This window comes from Micropterus dolomieu, linkage group LG07, assembly GCF_021292245.1.
Source record: "Micropterus dolomieu isolate WLL.071019.BEF.003 ecotype Adirondacks linkage group LG07, ASM2129224v1, whole genome shotgun sequence".
Classification (NCBI taxonomy): domain Eukaryota; kingdom Metazoa; phylum Chordata; class Actinopteri; order Centrarchiformes; family Centrarchidae; genus Micropterus; species Micropterus dolomieu.
In genome coordinates, this window is record NC_060156.1 from 32,053,761 (window position 1) to 32,060,402 (window position 6,642).

Consider the following 6,642-nt stretch of genomic DNA (forward strand, 5'->3'; position numbering starts at 1 on the left):
AATTTTATTTATATAGCGCCAAATCACAACAACAGTTATCTCACAGCGCTTTTCATAAAAGAGCAGGTCTAGACCATACTCTGTGATGTTATTTACAGAAGCCCAACAATTCCCACCAAGAGCAGCACTAGGCGACAGAGGCAAGGAAAAACGTCCTTTTAAGAGGCAGAAACCTCGAGCAAAACCATGGCTCAGGGTGGGCGTCCATCTGCCTCGACCGGTTGGGGGGTGAGAGAGAGAGAGGGAGAGAGAGAGAGAGAGAGAGAGAGAGAGAGAGAGAGGGAGAGAGAGGGAGAGGGAGAGAGGGAGAGAGAGAGGGAGAGAGAGAGGGAGGGAGAGAGGGGGAGGGAGAGAGAGAGGGAGAGGGGGAGAGAGATGGAAGGAGATGGAGCCAGCCTACACAATATACACACAGAGGTACAGACAGTAAAGGTTATGTTGCTATAGACTAAATGAAAAATGGTACAGATATATAAAGTAACGTTTATGATAATAATCGTAATGTTAATAATAACAATAGGACTAGTAATAATTGTAGCAGAGGGTGTCGAGCAGGAACACTGAAGCAGCAGGTGACCCGCAGCCACAGATCCAGACTCCACAGCTCCAGAGCCAGAAACACCTGCAGGAAGTGATAGGAGGAGAGAGGAGAGGGACGAGAAAGCACAAGACTACCAGAAAGGGGAGAAGTTGTGTTAGTAACATGCAATAATGGGATGAGGTTGCATACAGAGGGAGTGAAAGAAAGGGAGAGAGGAGCTCAGTGCATCATGGGAAGTCCCCCGGCAGTCTAGGTCTATAGCAGCATAACTAAGGGATGGTTCAGGACTCACCTGAGCCAGCCCTAACTATAAGCTTTATCAATGAGGAAAGTCTTCAGCCTAGTCTTAAATGTGGAGATGGTGTCTGCCTCCTGAACCCAAACTGGAACCTGGTTCCACAGGAGAAGAGATTGAAAGCTGAACACTCTGGCTCCTAGTCTACTTTTGGAGACTCTAGGAACGACAAGTAATTCTGGGAGCGCAGTGCTCTGGTGGGGTAGTAAGGTACTATGAGCTCTTTAAGATAAGATGGTGCCTGACCATTAAGAGCTTTGTAGGTAAGAATGATTTTAAATTTTACTGGAAGCCAATGCAGAGAAGCTAAGATAGGAGAAATGTGATCTCTTTTCCTGGTTCCTGTCAGAACACATGCTGCAGCATTCTGAATCAGCTGAAGAGTCTTAATGGACTTTTTCGAGCAGCCTGATAAAGAATTGCAGTAGTCCAGCCTAGATGTAACAAATGCATGGACTAATTTTCATCAATCAAATAATCAAAGATAACTCCAAGATTCCTCACAGTGGTGCTGGAGGCCAGGGCGATGCCATCAAGGGAAACTATATCTTTAGATAATGCGTCACGGAGGTGCTTGGGCCTCAGAAAAATAACTTCAGTTTTATCTGAGTTTAACATTAGAAAATTACAGGTCATCCAGGTTTTAACATCCTGAAGGCACATCTTAATTGATCTGGCTTGATCGCTAGATATAACTGAGTATCATCTGCATAACAATGAAAGTTTATGGAATATTTCCTGATAATATTGCCTAAAGGAAGCATATATAAAGTGAACAGGATTGGTCCGAGGACAGATCCTTGTGGAACTCCATGACTAACTTTGGCGTGCATGGAGGACTCATCATTAACATGTACAAACTGAAATCGATCTGATAAATAGGACTTAAACCAGCTTAGAGCGGTTCCTTTAATGCCAATGAAATGTTCCAGTCTCTGCAATAGGATCTGATGGTCAATGGTATCAAATGCAGCACTAAGATCTAATAAAACCAGTACAGAGACAAGTCCTTTGTCTGATGCAATGAGGAGGTAATTAGTAATTTTCACCAGTGCTGTCTCTGTGCTATGATGAGCTCAAATAAACTATTGCTCTGTAGAAAGTCACACAGCTGTTTAGCAACTGCTTCCTCCAGGACCTTAGAGAGAAATGGAAGGCCTGTTGATAAAGATAGATTGATCATATCTAGTAGAGAAGTGTTGACTAGGGGTAAAACTTCTTTAAGCAGCTTAGTCGGGATGGGGTCTAAGAGGCAGGTTGATGGTTTAGATGAAGAAATTATTGAAGTTAGTTGGTAAAGATTGAGGGAAGCAAAGCAGTCTAAACCTATATCTGGTTTTACAGCCATTTCTAAGGTTCCTGAGTTTAGAGAAGTTGGTGCCAGTTGAGGGCAGGTCTTGGTGAATTTTGTTTCTAATAGTTAGAATTGTATCATTAAAGAATCTCATGAAGTCATAACTACTGAGAGCTACGGGAATACTTGGCTCAATAGAGCTGTGACTCTCTGTCAGCCTGGCTACAGTGTTGAAAGGAAACCTAGGGTTGTTCCTATTTTCCTCTATTAATGACAAGTAGTACGCTGCTCTGGCATTACGGAGGACCTTCCTATAAGTTTTAAACGAGAATTTTCCAGTTTGGTGGAACGCCAATTCCTCTCACGTTTCCGCGATATTTGCTTTAATTTGCGAGTTTCAGTATTATACCATGGAGCTAACCGCCTTTGTTTTATTATTTTCTTTTTTAGAGGGGTAACCGAGTCAAGTGTCATTCGCAGTGAGCCTGCAGCAGTATCAACAAGATGATCGATTTGGGAGGGACTGAAATTAGCATAGGAGTCCTCCGTTACTTTTTGATCTAATGAATTTCGAGCGGATGGAATCGCATCCTTAAATTTAGCTACAGTGCTATCAGACAGACATCTTGTATAAAATTGTTTGCCCAATGGCGTGTAGTTCAGCGATACAAACTCAAAAGTTATCAAACAGTGGTCAGATAAAGAGGGATTCTGTGGGAACACCATTAAATGTTCAATTTCAATACCATATACCAGAACAAGGTCGAGGGTGTGGTTAAAACAGTGAGTCGGTTCATGAACACTCTGAGAGAAGCCAATGGAATCTAACAGAGAGATGAACGCAGTCCTGAAGCTGTCATTCTCAACGTCCACATGAATAATAAAATCCCCTACAATAATAACTTTGTCCGTTTTAAGGATTAAAGTTGACAAAAACTCTGCAAATTCAGATAAGAATTCAGAGTACGGACCCGGTGCTCGGTACATTATACCAAAAAGAATTGGTTGCAGTGATTTCCAACTTGGGTGTGAAAAACTAAGACGAGGCTTTCAAATGAGTTAGGTTTAGAGAATTTAGTTTAGGTTTAGAGCTGATTAGTAGGCTAGAGTCGAAGATAGCTGCAACTCCACCTCCTCGGCCTGTGCCTCAAGGAATGTGAGTATAAATATAACTGGGAGGGGTGGATTCATTTAGGCTAACATATTCTCCATCACCCAGCCAGGTTTCAGTAAGACAAAATAAATCAATATCATAATCTAATATTAGTTCATTTACTAGTACACCTTTAGAAGAGAGAGATCTGATGTTTAAGAGTCCACATTTAACTCTCCTATTCATTTGCACTATTGCTCTTGTGGCTTTAATTTTTATGAAATTTTTATGCACAGCTCCTCTTCTGTTTACCTTTGATTTAAATAACTTCAATGATCGGGGACAAACACCGTCACTATAGGGTTTTCACTAAGTAACTCCTGGAATGGAGGAGCAGAGATGTGTGTTAGATTGCGACTCTGTGTAGTGTTTTGGGTGGGTAACTGCTGAAATAGAAGGGCAGAGAAGTGTGTTAGACTGCGACTCTGCCTCCTGGTCTCACCTCTGGGTTGTCATGGATTTGGTCCACTAATAAACTTGGCCAGATTTGTAGAAATGAGAGCTGCTCCTTCCCAAGTGGGATGGATGCCGTCTCTCCGAATCAGACCAGGTCTTCCCTAGAAAGTCTGCCAATGATTTACAAAGCCCACATCGTTTGCTAGACACCACCTCGACAGCCAGCGGCGGAATGACGACATGAGTCTATACATGTCATCACTGGTCAGATTTGGCAGGGGTCCAGAGAAAACTACGGTGTCCGACATTGTTTTTGCATATGTACACACCGACTCAACATTAATCTTAGAGACCTCCGATTGGCGTAACCGGGAGTCATTACCACCGACGTGAATAACAGTCTTACTGTATTTCTGTTTATCCTTAGCCAGCAGTTTCAAATAAGACTCAATGTCGCCCGCTCTGGCCCCAGGGATGCACTTAACTATGGCCGCTGGCTTCGCTAACTTCATGTTTCTCAAAATGGAGCTGCCAATGATCAGAGTTGGTTTCTCAGCGGGTGTGTCGCTGAGTGGGGAAAATCTGTTAGAAACGTGAACAGGTTGATGGTGCCCCGTGGGCTTTGAATGCTTACGACTATTCCTCCTTCAGACAGTCACCCAGCCACCCCTTCCTGGCTGCGTGGGAGATGCTGGGGGACGGCTACCACAGGCTAACTCAGGCCGGCCCGCACCGACTACTGGGGACTGGCTAGCTACAGTAGCTAAAGACTGATCTACCAAGGTGCGGAGTCGGACTTCTAAATCACTGAGCCTCGCCTCCATGTCAACAAATTAAACAAACTACACTTGTTACACGTACCATTACCGCTAAAGGAGGCATAGGAGTAACTGAACATCTGACACATCGAGCTAGAGAAAGTAGGAGAGGGAGAAGGAGAAGCCATCGCTAGCTGCTAAGCTAAAGTCGCTAATGGCTAAGCTAAAGTACTTAAGCGTTAGCTACCAAAACTTTTGAAAACAACTATGAGATTGAACAGCAGTCACTAAAAGATGGAAAGAAATGTGAGTGCTTAGGCAGAATTACTGTAATAAGTAATCTATAATAAGTGTTTAGCGGACAATTAGCCGCTGTAATCTAAGAAATTTAACTGGTATTTAGCGAGAGCAGCACAACACGCTACCAACACACAAGCACCAGAAACGGAAATGACTGGACACGCTTACCGCAGTACGTCAGCTATCTTCACCAGCCCCCACACTCTTCTGAATTGATTCACAAATGCCAATAATCAATCTAAATTCTTCAAGTTTGTTTTCATTTGTTTGTCATTCATCCACATACCGCATACACAAATTAACATTCAACTACACTATGCTCTATTAAGGCGGACTGAACATGGTGTGGCTGGAGTATTGTAAAGTGCTAGTTCAACCAGTATCGGAATCTATACTAATAATATCTGCATCAGAAATTAAAATAGCAGCAACAGAGGTCAGTAACAATAATTTAATAATGCTATATACGTTAGCTACATTTAGGCACGGTGATGCATCGAGATATCAATTCGAATTGTTGACAGGATAATCATAATTGAACTGAATCGAGACCAGTTAAGACCTAACACATAGTAAGTCAAATTTTGGACTTAGAAAGTCATGTTTTGACCTACAATGAGTATCTTCATTTCAATTACTCCTAACTTTTAATTAGTTGTTTAATGTTAACAGTGATGTTCAAGAAATTTTTATTTTGAATAATTAATGTTGTAAAAAACACTGAAGACTACATTACTCATAAAATCAGTCAGTTGTTCCTGTAGCCAAATTGTACCTTTTTAGTATCAAATACTAATTCATCAAATACAGATCAACAGCTGTGGATAGCTTGAGTTCACATCAGTGATAGCAGTCTAGCAATATCAGAATCACAATCAATTCAATCCGGCACCTCCAGACTGCATGTCGAAGTGTCCTTTGGCATGATACTGAACTGTGTATGAATGTGTGGGAATGGTGAATGCAGATGTACTATAAAAGCGCTTTGAGTGGTCGAAAAGATTAGAAAGGCGCTATACAAATACGGAGCATTTAGAGATATAGCTATGTGGGGAAAGACACGGTCAAACTACAAATAGAAGTTTGCTTGGCAATGTTGTTGACTTGCACCCAGCAGCTAGCTTGTTCTGACCGTAAAGCTCGCTGTGCAGTGAGGTGACAGACACTCTTACTAACATTATGCTAAATGGCACCAAATTACTTCATTGATGAAAAATGCGATAATACCGTATATTGCCATGGTGAAAATTACTTCACCGTGACTGCCCTACACGTACGAGGAATTTGAATGTGCTTACTCATACGATAATAATAATAATACATATGAAATCAAAGGCTACAGTATAGAGAACACATACACTCACCTAAAGGATTATTAGGAACACCATACTAATACTGTGTTTGACCCCCTTTCGCCTTCAGAACTGCCTTAATTCTACCTGGCATTGATTCAACAAGGTGCTGAAAGCATTCTTTAGAAATGTTGGCCCATATTGATAGGATAGCATCTTGCAGTTGATGGAGATTTGTGGGATGCACATCCAGGGCACGAAGCTCCCGTTCCACCACATCCCAAAGATGCTCTATTGGGTTGAGATCTGGTGACTGTGGGGGCCATTTTAGTACAGTGAACTCATTGTCATGTTCAAGAAACCAGTTTGAAATGATTCGAGCTTTGTGACATGGTGCATTATCCTGCTGGAAGTAGCCATTAGAGGATGGGTACATGGTGGCCATAAAGGGATGGGCATGGTCAGAAACAATGCTCAGGTAGGCCGTGGCATTTAAACGATGCCCAATTGGCACTAAGGGGCCTAAAGTGTGCCAAGAAAACATCCCCCACACCATTACACCACCACCACCAGCCTGCACAGTGGTAACAAGGCATGATGGATCCATGTTCTC

At 42.3% G+C, this 6,642-nt stretch overlaps 1 protein-coding gene across 3 annotated transcripts in view; it reads left to right on the top strand.

Moving 5' to 3' along the window:
- nmi (N-myc (and STAT) interactor) overlaps nucleotides 1–6,642 on the top strand; it is a 37,240-nt gene that overhangs the window by 18,804 nt on the left and 11,794 nt on the right. The gene's annotated exons all lie outside the window — the stretch shown is intronic.